The 25,182-nt window shown below is 43.0% G+C and overlaps 1 protein-coding gene across 2 annotated transcripts in view; it reads left to right on the top strand.

Moving 5' to 3' along the window:
• Positions 1–25,182, top strand: part of LOC141164416 (electrogenic sodium bicarbonate cotransporter 1-like) — a 766,124-nt gene that overhangs the window by 351,806 nt on the left and 389,136 nt on the right. The gene's annotated exons all lie outside the window — the stretch shown is intronic.

Raw genomic sequence — 25,182 nt, 5'->3', positions numbered from 1 at the left:
GGCCAGCGTCTGCCTCCACATACCTAAAAGGCCCAATTTGAAGTGCAAGCAAGCTAGCAGTATGGTATTGCAGCCTGGGGGTGGGTGGGTGGCAGGTTGCACACTTACGCTTGCATTCCAAGAAAACAAAGCAGATGCTAACTTCTATCATCCTCATCATGCTCCTCACCTTGGCACTCTCAACTCCCCTGATGGAGAAGCCAGGGACCACCGGAGGAGTCTGGTTCTCTGGTGGGCTCTTCCAATGCTGCCCTAAAGCAGGCTGGGCTAAGAAAAGTGTGGGGGGAACTTACAAGGAGAAATAGGGGTAGCTGGGGACCGTTTATGGACACCCGGCCGCCCCCAGGCGGCTGGGGACCGTGTGAGGACACCCGGCCGTGGGGCGGCTGGGGACCGAGTATGGACACCCGGCCGCCCCCTGGCGGCTGGGGACCGAGCGCGGACACCCGGCCGCCGGGCGGCTGGGGACTGAGTATGGATACCTCGTTGCCAAAGCAGCCATGAGGTAGTGGCCAGCTTCGTCCTCCTCCAAACTAAAAGGCCCAATTTCAAGTGCAAGCTAGTAGTATGGTATTGCAGCCTGGGGGTGGGTGGGTGGCAGGCTGCATACTTGCGCTTGCATTGCAAGGAATGGGGGAGGTACAATTGAACACTGCCCTGAGACAAGGACTTGCATGGGGATAGTTGCAAGTCTGCATCTTCTGATGTGGCAAGGATCACTTCTGATGGGCACACTTTTAGGCAGTGACCTGGGTGTCAGAGATGCTTCCAGAGGTCTTCCCCATGCTGTGCCCATGTCTTTTCAGCATTGTATGCATGTGTCACACAGCACATGGCCAGATAAGATTGTAAAATGTTAAAATGACAATTCCCGGTGAATGCATTTGTCACGGTTGAAAGCAATACAAAAGTGCAAAAACGCATAAAAAATGCTACTTGTGAACACAGCCCAAGGTGTGGAGGATTATTTTTGTTTATGGTTATTTATTTTACCTTATACACTAGTCTTTACCCTGGAAAGCAAGTTCCTTAACATATTTCACTGGAAAACCGTTTCAGTTTCGTTTTTGAACGTTTTATTGTGAGCCCGTAAAAGTGGCTTAATACCTCTGACCACGTTGTTGACAGCAGTGACCTGGGGGTCAGAAATGCATCCTGGGGCGATGCCCATGCTGTCCCCATGAGCACTGTCACTATCGTTTTGGGCACTTTTTAGGCTTTCTACAGACTGCCGGGGGTGCCGCCGCAAAAATGCTCCGGTCTCCCATAGACTAACATTGCAAAAAGAAAAGGGAAAGGGCGCATGTGTAGACTCACAGGGCTATTTATATAAATTAAAAAGTGCCAGTGCACTCACCTGTGATGGTTGTGTACGTCTACACAACCAAGATTAAGCGTGTGATTAATGAGGCTCCGGGTCGCCTCTCTCTATTTGTAATACCGTCCTGTCGGTGTTTGCATCGCAACTCCGTGCTCCTCAAGTGGTCACGCGATCCTGTCGGACTGGATAACACGTCACCGCAGGTCCTCAGTTGTTTATCCCGGTGGCTGGATAACCGCAGGTCCTCAAACATCCAAATATGCCAGGCTGCTCCTGCCGCTTTGGCTCCGTATGGAGATATTTCACATGTAAACAATGGTACAGCGGTCTCAGGGAGCGCCAAAGGAATACTGGACAATTTAATAGATGATAACCGACCTTTATTCTTCCTCCAATACCACTGCCACAATGCGTTTCGACGGTCTAAGCCGTCTTCATCAGGTGGGGTAAAACATTTTTTTTGTTGTCCAGTATTCCTTTGGGTCTCCCTGAGACCGCTGTACCATTGTTTACACATAGACTAACATTGGGCTCGTTGCTCGGGTCGAGCACCCGAGTATCACGGTGAGCTCGGCCCGAGCTTCGAGCACCCGAGCATTTTAGTGCTCGCTCAACACTAGTGCCTATCATAAAAATTACAGATTCTCAATTCTTTAGGTGGGAAAACTTGTAAAATTGTCAGATTATCAAATACTTATTTTCCCCACTATACATACAGTACAGACCAAAAGTTTGGACACACCTTCTTATTTAAAGATTTTTCTGTATTTTCATGACTATGAAAATTGTCCATTAACACTGAAGGCATCAAAACTATGAATTAACACATGTGGAATTATATATTTAACAAAAAAGTGTGAAATAACTGAAAATATGTCTTATATTCTAGGTTCTTCAAAGTAGCCACCTTTTGCTTTGATGACTGCTTTGCACACTCTTGGCATTCTCTTGATGAGCTTCAAGAGGTAGTCACCGGAAATGGTTTTCACTTCACAGGTGTGCCCTGTCAGGTTTAATAAGTGGGATTTCTTGTCTTATAAATGGGGTTGGGACCATCAGTTGTGTTGTGCAGAAGTCAAGTGGATACACAGCTGATAATCCTACTGAATAGACTGTTAGAATTTGTATTATGGCAAGAAAAAAGCAGCTAAGTATAGAAAAATGAGTGGCCATCATTATTTTAAGAAATGAAGGTCAGTCAGTCCGAAAAATTGGGCAAACTTTGAATGTGTCCCCAAGTGCAGTTGCAAAAACCATCAAGCGCTACAAAGAAACTGGCTCACATGAGGACCGCCACAGGAAAAGAAGACCAAGAGTCACCTCTGTTTCTGAGGATAAGTTTATCCGAGTCACCAGCCTCAGAAATTGCAGGTTAACAGCAGCTCAGATTAGAGACCAGGTCAATGCCACACAGAGTTCTAGCAGCAGACACATCTCTTCAACAACTGTTAAGAGGAGACTTTGTGCAGCAGGCCTTCATGGTAAAATAGATGCTAGGAAACCACTGCTAAGGACAGGCAACAATCAGAAGAGACTTGTTTGGGCTAAAGAACACAAGGAATGGACATTAGACCAGTGGAAATCTGTGCTTTGGTCTGATGAGTCCAAATTTGAGATCTTTGGTTCCAACCACCGTGTCTTTGTGCGACGCAGAAAAGGTGAACGGATGGACTCTACATGCCTGGTTCCCACCGTGAAGCATGGAGGAGGAAGTGTGATGGTGTGCGGGTGCTTTGCTGGTGACATTGTTGGGGATTTATTCAAAATTGAAGGCATACTGAACCAGCATGGCTACCACAGCATCTTGCAGCGGCATGCTATTCCATCCGGTTTGTGTTTAGTTGGACCATCATTTATTTTTCAACAGGACAATGACCCCAAACACATCTCCAGGCTGTGTAAGGGCTATTTGACCAAGAAGGAGAATGATGGGGTGCTACGCCAGATGACCTGGCCTCCACAGTCACCAGACCTGAACCCAATCGAGATGGTTTGGGGTGAGCTGGACCGCAGAGTGAAGGCACAAGGGCCAACAAGTGCTAAGCATCTCTGGGAACTCCTTCAAGATTGTTGGAAGACCATTTCCGGTGACTACCTCTTGAAGCTCATCAAGAGAATGCCAAGAGTGTGCAAAGCAGTGATCAAAGCAAAAGGTGGCTACTTTGAAGAACCTGGAATATAAGACATATTTTCAGTTGTTTCACACTTTTTTGTTAAGTATATAATTCCACATGTGTTAATTCATAATTTTGATGCCTTCAGTGTGAATGTACAATTTTCAAAGTCATGAAAATACAGAAAAATCTTTAAATGAGAAGATGTGTCCAAACTTTTGGTCTGTTCTGTATATATGTAGACTAAGAGTCGCCGTATTGCTCTGCTGACGTATTTTATATATATATATGTTCACTAAAAAGTGTCTGGATTGCTCCACTGACGTTTTATACAGTACAGACCAAAAGTTTGGACACACCTTCTCATTTAAAGATTTTTCTATATTTCCATGACTATGAAAATTGTACATTCACACTGAAGGCATCAAAACTATGAATTAACACATGTGGAATTATATACTTAACAAAAAAGTGTGAAACAACTGAAAATATGTCTTATATTCTAGATTCTTCAAAGTAGCCACCTTTTGCTTTGATGACTGCTTTGCACACTCTTGGCATTCTCTTGATGAGCTTCAAGAGGTAGTCACCGGAAATGGTTTTCACTTTACAGGTGTGCCCTGTCAGGTTTAATAAGTGGGATTTCTTGCCCTATAAATGGGGTTGGGACCATCAGTTGTGTTGTGCAGAAGTCAGGTGGATACACAGCTGATAGTCCTACTGAATAGACTGTTAGCTGCTTTTTTCTTGCCATAATACAAATTCTAAGTAAAGAAAAATGAGTAGCCATCATTACTTTAAGAAATGAGGGTCAGTGAGTGCGAAAAATTGGGAAAACTTTGAAAGTGTCCCTAAGTGCAGTTGCAAAAACCATCAAGCGCTACAAAGAAACTGGTTCACATGAGGACCGCCCCAGGAAAGGAAGACCAAGAGTCTCCTCTGCTTCTGAGGATAAGTTTATCCGAGTCACCAGCCTCAGAAATCGCAGGTTAACAGCAGCTCAGATTAGAGACCAGGTCAATGCCACACAGAATTCTAGCAGCAGACACATCTCTACAACAACTGTTAAGAGGAGACTTTGTGCAGCAAGCCTTCATGGTAAAATAGCTGCTAGGAAACCACTGCTAAGGACAGGCAACAAGCAGAAGAGACTTGTTTGGGCTAAAGAACACAAGGAATGGACATTAGACCAGTGGAAATCTGTGCTTTGGTCTGATGAGTCCAAATTTGAGATCTTTGGTTCCAACCACCGTGTCTTTGTGCGACGCAGAAAAGGTGAACGGATGGACTCTACATGCCTGGTTCCCACCGTGAAGCATGGAGGAGGAGGTGTGATGGTGAGGGGGTGCTTTGCTGGTGACACTGTTGGGGATTTATTCAAAATTGAAGGCATACTGAACCAGCATGACTACCAAAGCATCTTGCAGCGGCATGCTATTCCATCCGGTTTGCGTTTAGTTGGATCATCTTTTATTTTTCAACAGGACAATGACCCCAAACACACCTCCTGGCTGTGTAAGGGCTATTTGACCAAGAAGGAGAGTGATGGGGTGCTACGCCAGATGACCTGGCCTCCAGTCACCAGACCTGAACCCAATCGAGATGGTTTGGGGTGAGCTGGACCGCAGAGTGAAGGCAAAAGGGCCAACAAGTGCTAAGCATCTCTGGGAACTCCTTCAAGATTGTTGGAAGACCATTTCCGGTGACTACCTCTTGAAGCTCATCAAGAGAATGCCAAGAGTGTGCAAAGCAGTCATCAAAGCAAAAGGTGGCTACTTTGAAGAACCTGGAATATAAGACATATTTTCAGTTGTTTCACACTTTTTTTTAAGTATATAATTCCACATGTGTTAATTCATAGTTTTGATGCCTTCAGTGTGAATGTACAATTTTCATAGTCATGAAAATACAGAAAAATCTTTAAATGAGAAGGTGTGTCCAAACTTTTGGTCTGTACTGTATATATATATATATATTGACTAAAAAGTGGCTGGATTTTTCTGCTGACTTGATATTGACAAAAAAAAGTTGGTGGATTGCTCTGCTGACGTATTTTATATATATATATATATATTGACTAAAAAGTCGCTGGATTGCTCTGCTGACGTATTTTATATATATATTGACTAAAAAGTCGCTGGATTGCTCTGCTGACGTATTTTATATATATATTCACTAAAACGTCGCTGGATTGCTCTGCTGACGTATCTTATATATATATTGACTAAAAAGTCTCTAGATTGCTCTGCTGACCTATTTTTTATATATATATATATATATATATATACATATATATATATATATATATTGACTAAAAAGTCGCTGGATTGCTCTGCTGACGTATTTTATGTTTATTCAGTAAAAAGTTGCTGGATTGCTCTGCTGACGTATTTTATATATATATATATATTTTTTTTTTTATTTTTTTTACTAAAAAGTCGCTGGATTGCTCTGCTGACGGATTTTTTAAATATATATTGACTAAAAAGTCGCTGGATTGCTCTGCTGACGTATTTTATATTTATTCAGTAAAAAGTTGCTGGATTGCTCTGCTGACGTATTTTATATATATATATATATATATATATATATATATATATATATATATGACTAAAAAGTCGCTGGATTGCTCTGCTGACGGATTTTTTAAATATATATTGACTAAAAAGCGGCTGGATTGCTCCGCTGACGTATTTTATATTTATTCAGTTAAAAGTTGCTGGATTGCTCTGCTGACGTATTTTATATATATATTCACTAAAAAGTGGCTGGATTGCTCCGCTGACATATTTTATATTTATATTCACTAAAAAGTAGCTGGATTGCACTGCTGACATTTTTTATATATATATACATTGACTAAAAATTGGCTGGATTGCTCTGCTGACATATATTATATATATATATATCTACACTAAAAAGTCGCTAGATTGTTCTGCTGACATATTTTATAAATATATATATATATATATATATATATATATATATATACAGTATATGCTAACTAAATAGTGTCTGGATTGCTCTGCTGACATATTTTATATATATATATATATATATATATACTGTATATTCACTAAAAAGTGTGTGGATTGCTCCGCTGATGTTTTTTATATATATATTGACTAAAAAGTTGCTGGATTGCTGTGCTGACGTATATTATATATATATATATATATTCACTAACAAGGCGCTGGATTGCTGTGCTGACGTTTTATATATATATATATATATTGATTAAAGAGTCGCTGGATTGTTGTGCCGATGTATTTTTTATATATTTAATAAAAAGTCGCTGGATTGCTCTGCTGATGTATTTTTTATATATTCCGTAAAAAGTCGCTGGATTGTGTAAAGGGGACGGTTGCAAACAACTTTATTAAATAATGGAAAGCAACCGAACCCGGGGTCCGCGATGAAGCCTGGAGGACTGCGGCCGAACACCTTCCGGGTAAGAAGGTAAAACAACCAACTGAAATAACAATCCCCTCTGTGTTACTGCACACCGGAACGGGAATAGGGATTCGCACTATCTCCATTAACTGCACTAGAGATGCGCGACAAATAATGTATCCGTAGCCCGGCGTATACGTGCTCCCAGCCGGCGTGCTACCGGACTGAGGAGTATCTCTCCACGTGACTTACAGGCGGTGCCGGGAATACGGCATCTGCAGACTGCTCGGGGTGTATGGCGACCCCTTTGTCGGAACCAGACTGTCAGATGAAGCTACTTGCCTCCCTCCATCTAAGGCTGCCTATCCCCCGCTAAACCTGCGTGACAGAAGATAAAGCACACGTGGAGCCCAAACGACCAAGCGTCCACACAATAACACCATCATAGCTCAATGATCAGAGCGCACCGCCATGTTTGTGGGCGGGCTATTGAAAGATTAAGCCCTGCCCCACCATCGCATTATTGATGACGTCACCCACGACCAATCAGGCGTTGCCAGGTCACCGGATCAGCTGACTCCCAAACCACCAATCATGGTACGCCATGTCACGGGCATGCTCAGTGCAGTGAATCCTGGATTTAGGCAGCAGCAGCCCTGTTTCCCTCCGCAACCTGCGCTTCATGTTGCTAGGAACAAAGACCCAAGAGACAACCTGTACATCTTGTGCACCAGCTAGGCGTTGGGACCAATGACTATGCTGAGCAGCATCAGCCCTAGCTGTACTGGAATGGGAGACCACAGAAGCCACTGATGGTTCTGAACCCATTTCAGATCCAGCAAATGCCTGACACCTAACATTATCCCTCCTTCTAACATCCCCCTCCACTTGACACTCATATTCCTCAACAAGCAGGGGAGCATGAATGTGGTCCACCAGGTCCCAGGAACAATCCTCAGATCCATGGCCCCTCCAGTGTACTAGGCAACATTTTTTTTCCCACGAACCATCTTAGACCCCATAATAGCCTGCACCTCGAGATTATCATCCCTGGTGTCTGTAGCAGGTTGGGGTTCAGCAAGCTTGGTCGGGCAAACGGGTTTAAGGAGCGACACATGAAAAGTGTCGTGACTCCTCAGGTGTCGTGGTAACTGTAAACGGTACATTACTGGGTTTACTTGGGCCAAAATTTTGAAAGGACCAATAAAGTGGGAGGCAAACTTAGCAGATTCCCCGCGTACTTTAATGTTGCGATCCGTGAGCCACACTCTGTCGCCCAGATAGAATACGGGAGCAGGACGACGAAGAGTGTCAGCCGACTCTCTCATCCGATTTTTGGAAGCCAATATAGCATCCTGGGTATGGTCTCAAACCTCCTGCGCCTCCAGAGCCAAATCCCTGACCCCAGGTTCCATAGAGGGAACTGGCATAGGAACCGGAATGCAAGGATGTTGGCCATTATTCAGAAGAAGCGGAGTCGGATCTGTGGAGTCTGCCACGGGTAACGGGTGGAGAAGACCAGCCAGACTTTGATGGGATGATTTATCTCTTGCACAGGAGACACACGCAAGAACATATTCCTTAACGTCCTGGCACCACCGGGGCCACCAATAGGACCGTTGAAGGAACTTTGTGGTGCGTTTGACCCCAAAATGAGCTCTGATCTTAGGGGCATGTGCACAGGAGAGCACCTCATTTTGTGGATTAGGGGGAATTAACATTCTCCCCGAAGGAACCTGGTTTAAGGACACTGGAGCCACCCTCCGCATACTTCTCGGAGGAACGGTGAGCCTGGGCTCGTCATCGTCCTCAGCCGTATCCATGGACCGGGACAAAATGTCTACCCGAGGGTTCTTTTTGATATAATCTGACAAGACCTGGGTCTCGGGGACAGACAGAGGATCTGTGCCGGGGGCCTCATCGGTAGAAGGCTCAGAGACTACCCTCCGGGTGACTGTAACCATACACTGAGACACACAATTCTCACTCCAGGAAGAAATTCTCCCTGTATTCCAGTCAATGTGTGGAGTGTGACAACGTAACCATGGAAGACCCAATAGCACCTCATCTAATCCACCGGGAATAATAAGATAGGAGATAACCTCCCGGTGACCCTGAGGAAATGACATGGTGAGGGGAATCGACTGCTGGGTGATTTGCATGTCCACTAGTGAACCGTTGACTACCCTAATGTTCATTGGTCTTGGCAGTAACTCCATAGGGATGGCGTGCTTCTGGGCAAACGTAGAAGACAAAAAATTGCCATCGGCACCAGAATCCACCCACGCCTTGGCAGTAACCGTGGTTGTTCCGAAGAACAATGTAACCTTATGCAATAATTTGGAGGAAGGAGCCCCGGAATCTAACACACCTCCTCCAACGGCGGTTAGACACACTTATTTTCCCGACTGCTTGGAACCCTTATTAATGGGGTACTCCAAGAGATGTGCAGGTCGGGAATGAGAGGGACTAGACTCAGTCCGGGATATATCCATAGCCTCAGGCTCTGGGTTGGTAGTCGCGGGTTTGGAAATGGGTCTAGAGAATGAAGGTGCCAACCAACACTGATGTCTGGGGACCTCGAGCTCTAACTTGTGTTCTGCATGACGCAAATCTATTCGGTTAGCGAGAGAGATTAACACCTCCAAGGAGGTTGGAATCGCTCTGGTAGACAGAGCATTTTTAATATGACCAGCCAGACCCTTCCAGAACACCGGGATTAAAGACCACTCAGACCAATCCAATTTAGCCGCTAAGGTTCTGAACTGGATGGCATAGTGGCTGGTGGTGACCGAACCTTGGACCAACGCAAGAAGCTTAAGAACCGTATCATGCGTGACCTGAGGACCTAGGAAGACATTTTTTTGGGCTGTAAGAAAGAGACCCGCGTTAGCCACTACCGGGTCACTCCGCTCCCACAGGGGCGTAGCCCACTCCAAGGCCCTGTGAGAAAGTAACGAAATGACAAAACCCACTTTGGCCCTTTCGGAGGGGAACCGTGCCTCCATCATCTCCAACTGAATGGAGCACAGATTAATAAAACCTCTGCAGGATTTGCTGTCACCAGAAAATTTTTCCGGGAGAGCAAAACGGGGTAATTGGGCGATTGCAGCTGCCGCAGCACTTACCGCAGCTGAGTTAACCAGATTGACTGCTTGAGAAGCTGCCTGCGTAGCTACTGCAGTGATATCAGCCACCAGGGCAGCTTGTTCCAGAGTCCTAAGTCTGGCCTCAATTCGCTGTATATAGAGCTGCAGTTGCCGAACATGGTTGTCAGCCAGGTTCGGCAAACCCTGGCGTTCTGATACTGTTAAGGGGACGGTTGCAAACAACTTTATTAAATAATGGAAAGCAACCGAACTCGGGGTCCGCGATGCAGCCTGGAGGACTGCGGCCGAACACCTTCCGGGTAAGAAGGTAAAACAACCAACTGAAATAACAATCCCTCTGTGTTACTGCACACCGGAACGGGAATAGGGATTCGCACTGTCTCCGTTAACTGCACGAGAGATGTGCGACAAATAATGTATCCGGAGCCCTGTTTACTGCACAGGGACTACGCAGCAGACACTAGCATGCGTGTGTGATTCACGCCGGCGTATACAGTACGTGCTCCCAGCCGGCGTGCTACCAGACTGAGGAGTATCTCTCCACGTGGCTTACAGGCGGTGCCGGGAATACGACGTCTGCAGACTGCTCGGGGTGTATGGTGACCCTTTTGTCGGAACCAGACTGTCAGAAGAAGCTACCTACCTGCTTCCCTCCATCTAAGGCTGCCTATCCCCCGCTAAACCTGCCTGACAGAAGCTAAAGCACACGTGGAGCCCAAACGACCAAGCGTCTACACAATAACACCATCATAGCTCAATGATCAGAGCGCACAGCCATTTTTGTGGGTGGGCTATTTAAATATTAAGCCCTGCCCCTCCATCGCATTATTGGTGATGTCACCCGCGACCAATCAGGTGGTGCCAGGTCACCGGATGAGCTGACTCCCAAACCACCAATCACGGTCCGCCATGTCACGGGCATGCTCAATGCAGTGAATACTGGACTTCGGCTGCAGCCCTGTTTCCCTCCACAACCTACACTTCATGTTGCTAGGAACAAAGACCCAAGAGACAAACTGTGCATATTGTGCACCAGCTAGGCGTTGGGACTGACATGATGCTGAGCAGCATCAGCCCCAGCTGGACCAGAATGATAGACCACAGAATCCACTGATGGTTCTGAACCCATTTCAGAGCCAACAAACACCCAACACCTACCAGATTGCTCTGCTGACATATTTTATATATATATTCACTAACAAGGCGCTGGATTGCTGTGCTGACGTTTTTTATATATATATATATATATATATATTGATTAAAAAGTCGCTGGGTTGCTGTGCTGATGTATTTTTTATATATTCAATAAAAAGTCGCTGGATTGCTCTGCTGATGTATTTTTTATATATTCCGTAAAAAGTTGCTGGATTGCTCTGCTGACGTATTTTATATATGTATATATTCACTAAAAAGTCGCTAGATTGCTCTGCTAACGTATTTTATATATGTATATATTCAATAAAAGGTCGTTGGATTGCTCTGCTGATGTATTTTATATATACAGTACAGACCAAAAGTTTGGACACACCTTCTCAGTTAAAGATTTTTCTGTATTTTCATGACTTTGAAAATTTTACATTCACACTGAAGGCATCAAAACTATGAATTAACACATGTGGAATTATATACTTAACAAAAAAGGGTGAAACAACTGAAAATATGTCTTATATTCTAGGTTCTTCAAAGTAGCCACCTTTTGCTTTGATGACTGCTTTGCACACTCTTGGCATTCTCTTGATGAGCTTCAAGAGGTAGTCACCGGAAATGGTCTTCCAAGAATCTTGAAGGAGTTCCCAGAGATGCTTAGCACTTGTTGGCCCTTTTTGGACATTAGACCAGTGGAAATCTGTGCTTTCGTCTGATGAGTCCAAATTTGAGATCTTTGGTTTCAACCACCGTGTCTTTGTGCGACGCAGAAAAGATGAACGGATGGACTCTACATGCCTGGTTCCCACCGTGAAGCATGGAGGAGGAGGTGTGATGGTGTGGGGGTGCTTTGCTGGTGACACTGTTGGGGATTTATTCAAAATTGAAGGCATACTGAACCAGCATGGCTACCACAGCATCTTGCAGCGGCATGCTATTCCATCCGGTTTGCGTTTAGTTGGACCATCATTTATTTTTCAACAAGACAATGACCCCAAACACACCTCCAGGCTGTGTAAGGGCTATTTGACCAAGGAGGAGAGTGATGGGGTGCTACGCCAGATGACCTGGCCTCCACAGTCACCAGACCTGAACCCAATCGAGATGGTTTGGAGTGAGCTGGACCGCAGAGTGAAGGCAAAAGGGCCAACAAGTGCTAAGCATCTCTGGGAACTCCTTCAAGATTGTTGGAAGACCATTTCCGGTGACTACCTCTTGAAGCTCATCAAGAGAATGCCAAGAGTGTGCAAAGGAGTCATCAAAGCAAAAGGTGGCTACTTTGGAGAACCTAGAATATAAGATATATTTTCAGTTGTTTCACACTTTTTTGTTAATTATATAATTCCACATGTGTTAATTCATAGTTTTGATGCCTTCAGTGAGAATGTACAATTTTCAAAGTCATGAAAATACAGAAAAATCTTTAAATGAGAAGGTGTGTCCAAACTTTTGGTCTGTACTACATATACTGTATATATATATATATATATATATATATATATATATATATATGTATATACTGTATATATTCACTAAAAGTTCGCTGGATTGCTCTGCTGATGTATTGAATATATATATTTATATATTGCAATATATATTGCAATATATGTATAATTCGTAAAAAGTTGCTGGAGTTCTCTGCTGACGTTTATATACTGTACAGACCAAAAGTTTGGACACACCTTCTCATTTAAAGATTTTTATGTATTTTCTTGACTATGAAAATTGTACATTCACACTGAAGGCATCAAAACTATGAATTAACACATGTGGAATTATATACTTAACAAAAAAGTGTGAAACAGCTGAAAATATGTCTTATATTCTAGGTTCTTCAAAGTAGCCACCTTTTGCTTTGATGACTGCTTTGCACATTCTTGGCATTCTCTTGATGAGCTTCAAGAGTTAGTCACCGGAAATGGTTTTCACTTCACAGGTGTGCCCTGTGAGGTTTAATAAATGGGATTTCTTACCTTATAAATGGGGTTGGGACCATCAGTTGTGTTGTGCAGAAGTCAGGTGGATACACAGCTGATAGTCCTACTGAATAGACTGTTAGAATTTGTATTATGGCAAGAAAAAAGCAGCTAAGTAAAGAAAAGCGAGTGGCCATAATTACTTTAAGAAATGAAGGTCAGTCAGTCCGAAAAATTGGGAAAACTTTGAAAGTGTCCCCAAGTGCAGTTGCAAAAACCGTCAAGTGCTTCAAAGAAACTGGCTCACATGAGGACCGCCCCAGGAAAGGAAGACCAAGAGTCACCTCTGCTTCTGAGGATAAGTTTATCTGAGTCACCAGCCTCAGAAATTGCAGGTTAACAGCAGCTCAGATTAGAGACCCGGTCAATGCCATACAGAGTTCTAGCAGCAGACACATCTCTTCAACAACTGTTAAGAGGAGACTTTGTGCAGCAGGCCTTCATGGTAAAATAGCTGCTAGGAAACCACTGCTAAGGACAGGCAACAAGCAGAAGAGACTTGTTTGGGCTAAAGAACACGAGGAATGGACATTAGACCAGTGGAAATCTGTGCTTTGGTCTGATGAGTCCAAATTTGAGATCTTTGGTTCCAACCACTGTGTCTTTGTGCGACGCAGAAAAGGTGAACGGATGGACTCTACATGCCTGGTTCCCACCGTGAAGCATGGAGGAGGAGGTGTGATGGTGTGGGGGTGCTTTGCTGGTGACACTGTTGGGGATTTATTCAAAATTGAAGGCATACTGAACCAGCATGGCTACCACAGCATCTTGCAGCGGCATGCTATTCCATCCGGTTTGCGTTTAGTTGGACCATCATTTATTTTTCAACAAGACAATGACCCCAAACACACCTCCAGGCTGTGTAAGGGCTATTTGACCAAGAAGGAGAGTGATGGGGTGCTACGCCAGATGACCTGGCCTCCACAGTCTCCGGACCTGAACCCAATCGAGATGGTTTGGAGTGAGCTGGACCGCAGAGTGAAGGCAAAAGGGCCAACACGTGCTAAGCATCTCTGGGAACTCCTTCAAGATTGTTGGAAGACCATTTCCGGTGACTACCTCTTGAAGCTCATCAAGAGAATGCCAAGAGTGTGCAAAGCAGTCATCAAAGCAAAAGCTGGCTACTTTGAATAACCTAGAATATAAGACATATTTTCAGTTGTTTCACACTTTTTTGTTAAGTATATAATTCCACATGTGTTAATTCATAATTTTGATGCCTTCAGTGTGAATGTACAATTTTCTTAGTCATGAAAATACAGAAAAATCTTTAAATGAGAAGGTGTGTCTAAACTTTTGGTCTGTACTGTATATATATATGAGATATACTGAAAGATCTATATATATCTATATATAGGCTAAAAATTTGCTCTAGATATCTATATATAGTATCTTCTATAGATATATTTGCAATATATACATCTATATATAGTACAAAATGTTGTTTTAAACAGAGAGAGACCGGAGGAACTGCGTGACGCACAACTCTTTTGTTTGTTTAAAATGGCGGCAAAGTGTGGGCATACGTTAAATATTTAAATGAAGCAGTGATGTCAAGAGGTAGGCGTACATTATTTAAATAAGGCCGTGATGTCAGGAGAGGGCGGGGGAGGACTGTGGCGCCAGAATCAGCGCCTGCGCAGACCACACTTGCTGGCGCCATTTTTTTGAAGACACACTGCAAGTGTGTCTTCAATAAAATGGCGCCGGATAGCGCGCTATATGCATGCGCCGATTCCGACGGCGGATTCATCCCTCGGCCTCCGGCCTGAAAAGGCCCCACGGCAACTCTCCTCCCGGCCAGGTAAGTTGTTATGGTGCTGGAGATCGTGGTATGCGTTCAGTGCTTATGACGCGCCCCCCTGGGCCGTGTGTGTAGGGGAATACCCGGAGCCGGGCCTCTGTGAGATGCTGGGGGTTGTAGTCTCCGGGGCGGCGACCCGGTCCGTGCCCAGGGCGGTCAAACCAGAGGGGATAGTCTATACGTTCTGAATGTCCGACTACGCCACCCGTGGATTGCGGTCAGAGTGAACCGCCGCTGCAGTGCAGACCGCTGAGGCTGGTGTTGTGGGCGCAGCAGAGTGTAGTATAACTCCCTACGGGAGGAGTATAGCCTCAGGGCAGCAAGTGGGGATGTTGGGAGTGATGGTGCATGGGAGTAATGACTCAGAGTCTCTGTAATGCAGTTCAGGATCTTTACTCACAGTTCTTTATCCAAGTTACTTCAGCTGGTCATAACGTCCCGCGTCGCTCTGTGCTCACCAGGTCAGGGGCTCGGCCAACTCCCAGATAACTTTGGAGCGCTTCACAGGACCCCCTTTGTGTGTCCTTTCTCTGGCCTGTCATACCCCATCAGTGACAACGCTTCTGTCCGGCTGCCTCTGGCCTTGGCGGGCAAACGTTGGCCTCCGTTTCCCTGACCCTATGTGGTGCCTTCCTAACGGGTATGGCAAGGGGCTGCGCCACATAAAATGTCACAGCCTCCGGTTTCTAGCTGAGGGTAGTTCCCCACCTCCACTAGTTTCGGGGACCGGTCTCCCCCTTTGGCCTGACCCTTCTACGTAGGTAGATTCGGGCGTGCGGTGGTGACTCGCCGCTCCACACCCCTGGGGTCCCTTCGTTCCTTGTTCCTGGAGCCTTCTCCGCTCCTCTTCCTCTCTCTTCCTCTCCAGGCTTGGGCCTCAGTTGCTAGGCCCGCCTCTGGAGCAGAGCTCATGCAGGGCCTCTGCTCCCTGTCACTTCTCCTCAGACTGAGCTGGACTGAACTCTGATCTAAAATGGTGCGCACCTTTTATACCTCCCTCTAGGTGCACCCAGGAACTGCTTCCTCCCTGCTCCTGCACTACAGGGTCCCCCCTTCCTCGGTGTTCCCTCCCCCCACTCCAGCCAGGGACAGGGACTGTCGTGCTCTGCTTGGAGCATATCGGTCGCCCTGCCCCCCGGAATTGTGGTGTAATGCATGCAGGTGTCGGGGTCCTGATCCACACCCCATCCTTACCTGGAAGTGAGATATCGCACATCTGGATGAGATGCAATAGCTCTGTAGCAACCGAGCCCTCGGGGTGCTACACTTTCGCATACTGTGATCTCCAGCGCAATGCACACTCTTCATCCTCTTTTGGGATGTGGATATGTCCTTCTGTCTGGGGCCATTGCATTGCGCTTGCGCAATCTATAGAGACTTCGGACAGAAGGACACATCCCTGATTATATTATAGATAATTGTGATCATGTTGGATTTGATTACTGCACCTATATAATGTTCAGTTGATGGATTATGCACAGCTTGAAAAAGTTCCTAATTAACTACATATTAAAACATTTACTGAGCAGCTAGGGACACACTGGGCCCTTTCCTCAACATCCTGAGAAGGTGAATCTCTGCAGGGAGAAAGTGGACAGATCACAGGAGTGTCTGAGAAACCGGCAATATGACTGGGTCCACTACTCCATGGGCCCCTGCGTTAGTTGTGCTTTCAGTTTACACATCCAGTGTTTAGAGAGCAGTCAACTATTTGTGCCTTCATATTGTACAGTCATGGCCAAAAGTTTTGAGAATGACACCAAAATTATATTTTCACATGATCTGCTGGCCTCTAGTTTTTATTAGTGTTTGTCTGATGTTTATATCACATACAGAAATATAATTGCAATCATATTATGAGTACCAATAGGTTATATTGACAGTTAGAATGAGTTAATGCAGCAAGTCAATATTTGCAGTGTTTCCCCTTCTTCTTCAAGACCTCTGTAATTCTCCCTGGCATGCTCTCAATCAACTTTTGGACCAAATCCTGACTGATAGCAGTCCATTCTTGCATAATCAATGCTTGCATTTTGCCAGAATTTGTTGGTTTTTGTTTGTCCACCCGTCTCTTGATGATTGACCACAAGTTCTCAATGGGATTAAGATCTGGGGAGTTTCCAGGCCATGGACCCAAAATCTCTATGTTTTGTTCCATGAGCCATTTAGTTAGCACCTTTGCTTTATGGCAAGGTGCTCCATCATGCTGGAAAAGGCATTGTTGGGCGCCAAACTGCTCTTGGACGGTTGGAAGAAGTTGCTCTTGGAGGACATTCTGGTACCATTCTTTATTCATGGCTGTGTTTTTAGGCAAGACTGTGAGTGAGCCGATTCTCTTGGCTGAGAAGCAACCCCACACATGAATGGTTTCAGGATGCTTTACAGTTAGCATGAGACAAGACTGGTGGTAGCGCTCACCTCTTCTTCTCCGAATAAGCTGTTTTCCAGATGTCCCAAACAATCGAAAAGGGGATTTATCAGAGAAAATGACTTTGCCCCAGTCCTCAGCAGTCCACTCCCTGTACCTTTTGCAGAATATCAGTCGGTCCCTGATGTTTTTTCTGGAGAGAAGTGGCTTCTTTGCTGCCCTCCTTGAAACCAGCCCTTGCTCAAAGAGTCTCCGCCTCACAGTGCGTGCAGAAGCACTCACACCAGCCTGCTGCCATTCCTGAGCAAGCTCGGCACTGCTGGTAGTCCAATCCCGCAGCTGAAACAGTTTTAACCACTTCGCACCAGAGCCTGTTTTTGCCTTCGTGACCGGGCCAATTTTTTCAATTCTGACCACTGTCACTTTATGAAGCAATTACTCTGGAATGCTTAAACGGATCCCCCTGATTCTGAGATTGTTTTTTCGTGACATATTGTACTTCATGATAGTTGTAAAATTTCTTTGATATCACATGCGTTTATTTGTGAAAAAATCTGAAATTTGGCGAAAATTTTGAAAATTTTGCAATTTTCAAATTTTGAATTTTCATGCCCTTAAATCAGAGAGATATGTCACACAAAATACTTAATAAATAACATTTCCCACATGTCTACTTTACATCAGCACAATTTTGGAACCAAAATTTTTTTTTTGTTAGGGAGCTATAAGGGTTAAAAGTTGACCAGCGATTTCTCATTTTTCCAACAAAATTTACAAAAACATTTTTTTAGGGACCACATCATATTTGAAGTCACTTTGAGGGGTCTTTATGACAGAAAATACCCAAAAGTGACACCGTTCTAAAAACTGCACCCCTCAAGGTGCTCAAAACCACATTGAAGAACTTTATTAACCCTTCAGGTGCTTCACAGGAATTTTTGGAATGTGGAAGAAAAAAAATAACATTTAACTTTTTTCACAAAAATGTTACTTTAGACCCCATTTTTTTTATTTTCACAGGGGTAACAGGACCCCAAAATTTTTTGTGCAATTTCTCTTGAGCGTGCTGATACCCCATATGTGAGGGAAAACCACTGTTTGGGCGCACGGTAGGGCTCGGAAAGAAAGGAGCGCCATTAGACTTTTTGAATGTAAAATTTGTCTGAATAATTAGCAGACACCATGTTGCGTTTGGAGAGCTCCTGATGTGACTAAACAGTGGAAACCCCCCACAAGTGACACCATTTTGGAAACTAGACCCCTTAGGGAACATATCTAGATGTGTGGTGAGCACCTTGAACCCCAAGGTGCTTCACAGAAGTTTATAATATTGAGCTGTAAAAATAAAATTTTCACATTTTTCCCACAAAAACGTTTTTCATCCCTTAATTTTCCATTATCATAATGGTAATAGGATAAATTGCACCATGAAATTTGTTGTGCAATTTCTCCTGAACACGCCGATACCCCATATGTGGAGGCAAACCACTGTTTGGGCGCACGGCAGGGCTCGGAAGGGAAGGAGAGCCATTTGACTTTTTGAATGTAAAATTTGTTTCAATAATTAGCGGACGCCATGTTGCATTTGGGGAGCCCCTGATGTGCCTAAACAGTGGAAACCCCCCACAAGTGACACCATTTTGGAAAGTAGACCCCTTAGGGAACTTATTTAGATATGTGGTGAGCACTTTGCACCCCCAGCTGCTTCACAGAAGTTTATAATATTGAGCCATAAAAATAAAATTTTCACATTTTTCCCACAAAAAATGTTTTCCTTTCCCTAATTTTGTACTATCATAAGGGTAACAGGATAAATTGCACCATGAAATTTGTTGTTCCATTTCTCCTGAACATGCCGATACCTCATATGTGGGGGAAAACCACTGCTTTGGTGTACGGCAGGGTTCGGAAGAGAAAGGAGCGCTATGTTGGCTGGGATAGGCAGCAGACACCATGTCACATTTGAAGAGTCGCTGACATGCCGAAACAGCAGAAACCCCCACAAGTGACCCCATTTTGTAAACTACACCTCTCAAGGAATTCATCTAGGGAAGTAGTGAGTATTTTTTAATTTTTAAATTTATACCATTGGGCAGTGAAAAAAGCATAATTATATTTTTACCACAAAAAAATGTTTTACCCTCAGATTTTACATTTTCACACAGGGCAATGGGTAAAAATGGTGCCGAAATGTGTCACACAATTTCTTCTAAAAGTGGCAATACCCCATATGTGGCTGTATCGTACCGCTCAGCCATATGGCGAGATCTGGGGGGGACGGAGTGCTATTTGACAATTGGAGAACAAATTATTGTAGAATAGGCATTTGGATTTGGGAGCACAACATTTTTTGAATTTCTTTTGGGGGACAAGGGCCATTTCGCTTTTCCAGAGCCTTTCTGCTACCAGTAACTTGGAAGTCCCTTATATTTTTAACAGATGACGGACCTGAGTGGGGACTAGCTTTTTTTGAGGACTGAGTTGAAGCTTTTATTGGGAACATTTTACGTAACATTTATCCGGCGCTCTAGGCTGAGCACTTACATCGGGGTTTCCATCTAAATTTCCAAGTGATGTAATTCAGATGAAACCCCTGCGGGATCCATTCACTGTAATGAGGCAGCAGAGTTACTCTGGACTCCATCTGGCCTCTGTTTAGCGGTGTCCTTTTTGTCAGAAGTGCACAAAACTGTGGCCAACCGCACTTTTATGCACGCCTAAAACAAATGACACCGTGGGATCACAGGCCAGACGGCATCCACAGTGGCCTATATCTGCCTCATTACAGGGAATCTTCCGTCATGGGTTCCGGCTGAATCACATATTTCAGAGATTTACATGGAAACTCTGGCGTAAGTGCTCAGCGCAGGGCGCAGGATAAATGTGTGCCGAGCCATACTGCGATCTTTGGGAGACATAATAAACAAATCAGTAGCAGGTGAAGAATTGGTTTTATTTATTTTTTACACCGTTCCTAGTGTGATATAACTGATTAGATTACTTTATTCTTTGGGTCGGTGCGATTACAGAGATACCAGATTTATATCGGGTTTTTATGACTGACAGCTGTCACACACTAAGAGACGCTTTTTTTTTGCAAAATCTAGTTTTTGCATCGCCATATTTTGAGAGCTATAATTTTTCTATATTTCGGCCGACAGAGTCATGTGATGGCTTGTTTTTTGCGGGACGAGTTGACATTTTTATTGGTACCATTTGTGGGTACGTGACATTTTTTGATCGCTTTCTATTCCGTTTTTTGGGAGGTAAAATTAACAAAAACCAACAATTCAGGAATTGTTTTTTGAGGTTTTTTTTTATGCCGTTCTGCGTGTGGTAAAAGTGATCAGGCAGCGTTATTCTTCGGGTCAGTACGTTTACAGCGATACTACACTTACTGTATATTTTTTTATGTTTTGGCGCTTTTACACAATAAAACAATTTTATAGAAAAAATATTTTTTTTGCATTGCTTTATTCTGAGAGGTATAACTTTTTTATTTTTTGGCTGATGGAGCTGTATAGCGGCTTGATTTTTGCAGAACAAGATGACGTTTTCAGCTGTACCATTTCTATTTCCATTCTGCTCCATGATCGCATTTTTTTCCACTTTTTGTTTGGCGATATGAGGAAAAAGCATAGTTTTTTGCTCCGTTTTTTTTTTATTTTTATTACGGTGTACACATAAGGAGTTAATTAGTGTGACAGTTTTATAGCTTGGGTTGTTTCGGACGTGGCAATACCAAATATGTGTACTTTTTTTATTTTTGCATAAATATATGGATTTATCGGTTTAAAATTTTATTTATTTATTTTTATTTATTTTGTATTTTTTTTTAACAGTTTCAAAACATTTTTTTTACTTTTTTTTACATTTTTACTTAGTCCCTGTATGGGACATTAATTTTTATTTTTCTGATCCCTGATCTCATGTAATGTAATAGACATATATTACATTACATGAGATCTTCACTGACTGCTTCACAGTCTCCTGTCTGGCTTCAGCCTGTAGCTGAAGGATACCATATATGGCAGAGCTGGAGGCGGTCATGTGACCTCCAGCTGCCATAGCAACGCCAGGTCCTGAAAGCAATCAAGGGGTCGTTGGAGAGGTAAGTCGACGACCCCTTCTCCTCCTGCTGTCTTCTATATGCCGCGATCACTATAGATCGCGGCATATAGAAGACAGCAAAGGGTTAACATCACTGGGACCTGATCTAATCAGGTCCCGATGATGTTCCCTGTTAGAGCTAACGCTCTGCACCGCTCTCACAGTGCTTGCAGGACCCTGGGGGTCCTGAGCACTGCGAGACCACCCACCGTATTTAAACGTCCGCGCTGCACAGAGCCCAGGCAGCGCGGACGTTTATCTACAGTGGGCGGTCGGGAAGCGGTTAAGATACAGTCCTGGCGCTTGCTGGTCTTTCTTGGGCGCCCTGGAGCCTTTTTGACAACAATGGAAGCTCTCTCCTTGAAGTTCTTGATGATGCGATAGATTGTTGACTGAGGTGCAATCTTTGTAGCTGCGATACTCTTCCCTGTTAGGCCATTTTTGTGCAGTGCAATGATGGCTGCACGTGTTTCTTTAGAGATAGCCATGGTTAACTGAAGAGAAACAATGATACCAAGAACCAGCCTCCTTTTAAAGTGTCCAGTGATGTCATTCTTACTTAATCATGACTGATTGATCGCCAGCCCTGTCCTCATCAACACCCACACCTGTGTTAATGGATCAATCACTAAAACGATGTTAGCTGCTCCTTTTAAGGCAGGACTGCAATGATGTTGAAATGTGTTTTGGGGGTTAAAGTTCATTTTCTGGGCAAATATTGACTTTGCAAGTACAGTAATTGCTGTTAAGCTGATCACTCTTTGACATTCAGGAGTATATGCAAATTGCCATTACAAAAAATGAAGCAGTAAACTTTGGAAAAATTACTATTTGTCTCATTCTCAATACTTTTGGCCATGACTGTACATTGTATTCACAACTAGCGCTGCTCTGACAACACTGGCTCGTACAGAAGTCTAAGGAGTCAAAAGTTTTATATGCCTTCTTATTCTGTTAAATAAATAAAAACATCTTTATTTCATGTATAAAAATATAACTCTTTATGATACATCACAATACCTCATTAATTCACATCAAAATTCTACCTACAGAAACCGTACCAAAACTGTAAAATAATCAGAAGTTGGGCCTATTGTTTGAATGATACCTGTACTCCTATCATAAATATCCAATGAATAGAAAACACTTACATTAAAGCATATTAACTGGATTGCAGCTGTATCATGTGAATCCATATTTAAAAAGCAAATAATTTTATTTGGCTATTCAAATCTATTAGAGTTATTTTGTTTAGCTGAAATATCCATCATACTAAGACTCTGGACATTTATTTATTATCGTCCCCATCTCCAATCTGGTTTGACTAATTTTATCCAACTAAATTTTGGACCTTCAATTTTACCATCATATTTTTCTACAAAGTGCTAAGACAGTAGATGACTTAAAGGTTTTTCATTCGTGATGTACAGACATTCCTTCACTTTTATATATGAGGAGTGTTTATTTGCCTAAAATATATTTAATTATAAGCACACTAATCTCCTTAGTTTGACAGGTTAGAAAGTCTATTATTGTGCATGTATATTTTTGCGTTGTGGTACATTGTGTTTCTTCTGCAAGGAAAAAACCTTTGTCATAAAGAACATTTAAAGAGTAGCTGATACTCTATGAAGTGGCCAGTTTTTGCTCTAATTTTACTCCTGCTGCTCCACTGAAAATTCCACTTATTTTACACTTTTTAAAATCCGCTATATGGTTCCAGAGGTGTGGACTTTTTTAGTGCTAACTTTTTTGGGCTTTACGAAGGAGGCTTTGTTCACAGGGTAATAATGCAAAAAAGACACACCTCCAGAGAATCCTATGAGTAACACCCAATTTGGTAAAGCTATAAAAATTAGCACTAAATAAAAAAGCCCATAACTCTGGATACAAAGCAAAAGAACAAAAAAATAAATTCTTAGAAGAGCAACGGGAATAAAACAAGAGCAAAAACTGGCCACTTTTGATATTGTGGCAGGTTCTCTTTAAAGAGGGGTCCTTAGCTTTTATTATTTTTTAAACCGTGGGAAAGTATTGCCTGAAGGGTACCAAACTGGAAGCTTATCATTAGTGCAAAAAAAACCTCACCATTTAAAGACGAAAGATCAGTACCATGCTAGTCAGTGAAGAACCGTAAGGGTATGTGCAAACTGGAAGAGTTTTCCAAAAGAAAGACGCTTAGTGAAAGACCAACAATTTTTTTCTTGAAGATCTTTTTTAGCGTTTCATTCGTAAGAGTAGAAAATGCCTGAAGACTGGTTTGCACACTTACAGGTGCATTTCACTAAATTAGAATATCATCAAAAAGTTAATTTATTTCAGTTCTTCAATACAAAACGTTAAACTCATATCATATAGAGTCATTACAAACAGAGTGATCTATTTCAAGTGTTTATTTCTGTTAATGTTGAGTATTATGGCTTACAGCCAATGAAAACACAAAAGTCATTATCTCAGTAAATGAGAATAATTAATAAAAAACACCTGCAAAGGCTTCCTAAGCATTTATAAAGGCCCCTTAGTCTGTTTCAGTAGGCTCCACAATCATAGGGAAGACAGCTGACTTGACAGATGTCCAGAAGGCAATCATTGACACACTCCACAGGGTCCCAGAGTTCCAATTTTATTTGGAAATCAAGGTCCCAGAGTCTGGAGGAAGAGTGGAGAGTCACACAATGCAAGCTGCTTGAGGTCTAGTGTGAAGTTTCCACAATCAGTGATGGTTTGGAGAGCCATGTCATCTGCTGGTGTAGGTCCACTGTGTTTTATTGACACCAAAGACGTCTACCAGGAAATTTTAGAGCACTTCATGTTTCCCTCTGCCGACAAGCTTTTTGGAGATGGAAATTTCATTCTCCAGCAGGACTTGGCACCTGTCCACACAGCCAAAAGTACTAATGCCTGGTTTAAAAACAACAGTATCACTGTGCTTGATTGGCCAGCAAACTCACCTGACCTTAACCCCAAAGAGAATCTATGGGATATTGTAAAGAGGAAGATGAGAGACACCAGACCCAACAATGCAGACGAGCTGAAGGCTACTATCAAAGCAACGTGGGCTTCCATAACACCTCAGGCTGATTACCTCCTTGCCACGCCGCATTGATGCAGTAATTGATGGAAAAGGAGCCCCGACTATGTACTGAGTGCATTTACTGAACATACATTTCAGTAGGCCAACATTTTGGATTTTAAAAACATTTTTGAAGCTGTTGTTAAAAAGTATTCTAATTTACTGAGATAATGACTTTTGTGATTTCATTGGCTGTAAGCCATAATCATCAACATTAACAGAAATAAACACTTGAAATAGATCACTCTGTTTGTAATGACTCTATATAATATGAGTTTCACTTTTTGTATTGAAGAACTGAAATAAATTAACTTTTTGATGATATTCTAATTTAGTGAGATGCACCTGTATGTTAACTGATTGGTGTCTTTGGAAACACTCATAAGACTGGACATATGAATGACAATTTGTATTTACATAGAAATACATATGTTCATTCTTTTGAGCCTTTTATTAGTGTTTTTTCAGTTATTTTCCGGAGCCTAACCCACCAAAAAGGCATCATGTGCACATAACCTTAGCAATCTCTTCTCGTCCCAGTGTGTTTTTATGCTTTTGTAATCAGGAGTTATTACTCCTGTTATTACTCCTGTTATTACTCCTGATTACACAAGCATAAAAACACACTGGGACAAGAACAGATTGCTAAGGTTATGTGCATATGATGCCTTTTTTGGCAGATTAGGGTCTGAAAAACGCCTGAAAAAGCGCTAACTAAATGCTCAAAAGAATGAACATATGCATTTCTAAAGTAGGGTAATATACAC

Source organism: Phyllobates terribilis, unplaced genomic scaffold (genome assembly GCF_046119375.1).
Source record: "Phyllobates terribilis strain yellow unplaced genomic scaffold, ASM4611937v1 Scaffold_10__3_contigs__length_209671492, whole genome shotgun sequence".
NCBI classification, from domain to species: Eukaryota; Metazoa; Chordata; class Amphibia; order Anura; family Dendrobatidae; genus Phyllobates; species Phyllobates terribilis.
The sequence above is the reverse complement of the archived record's forward strand: the minus strand, read 5'-3'. Positions and strand labels throughout refer to the sequence as shown.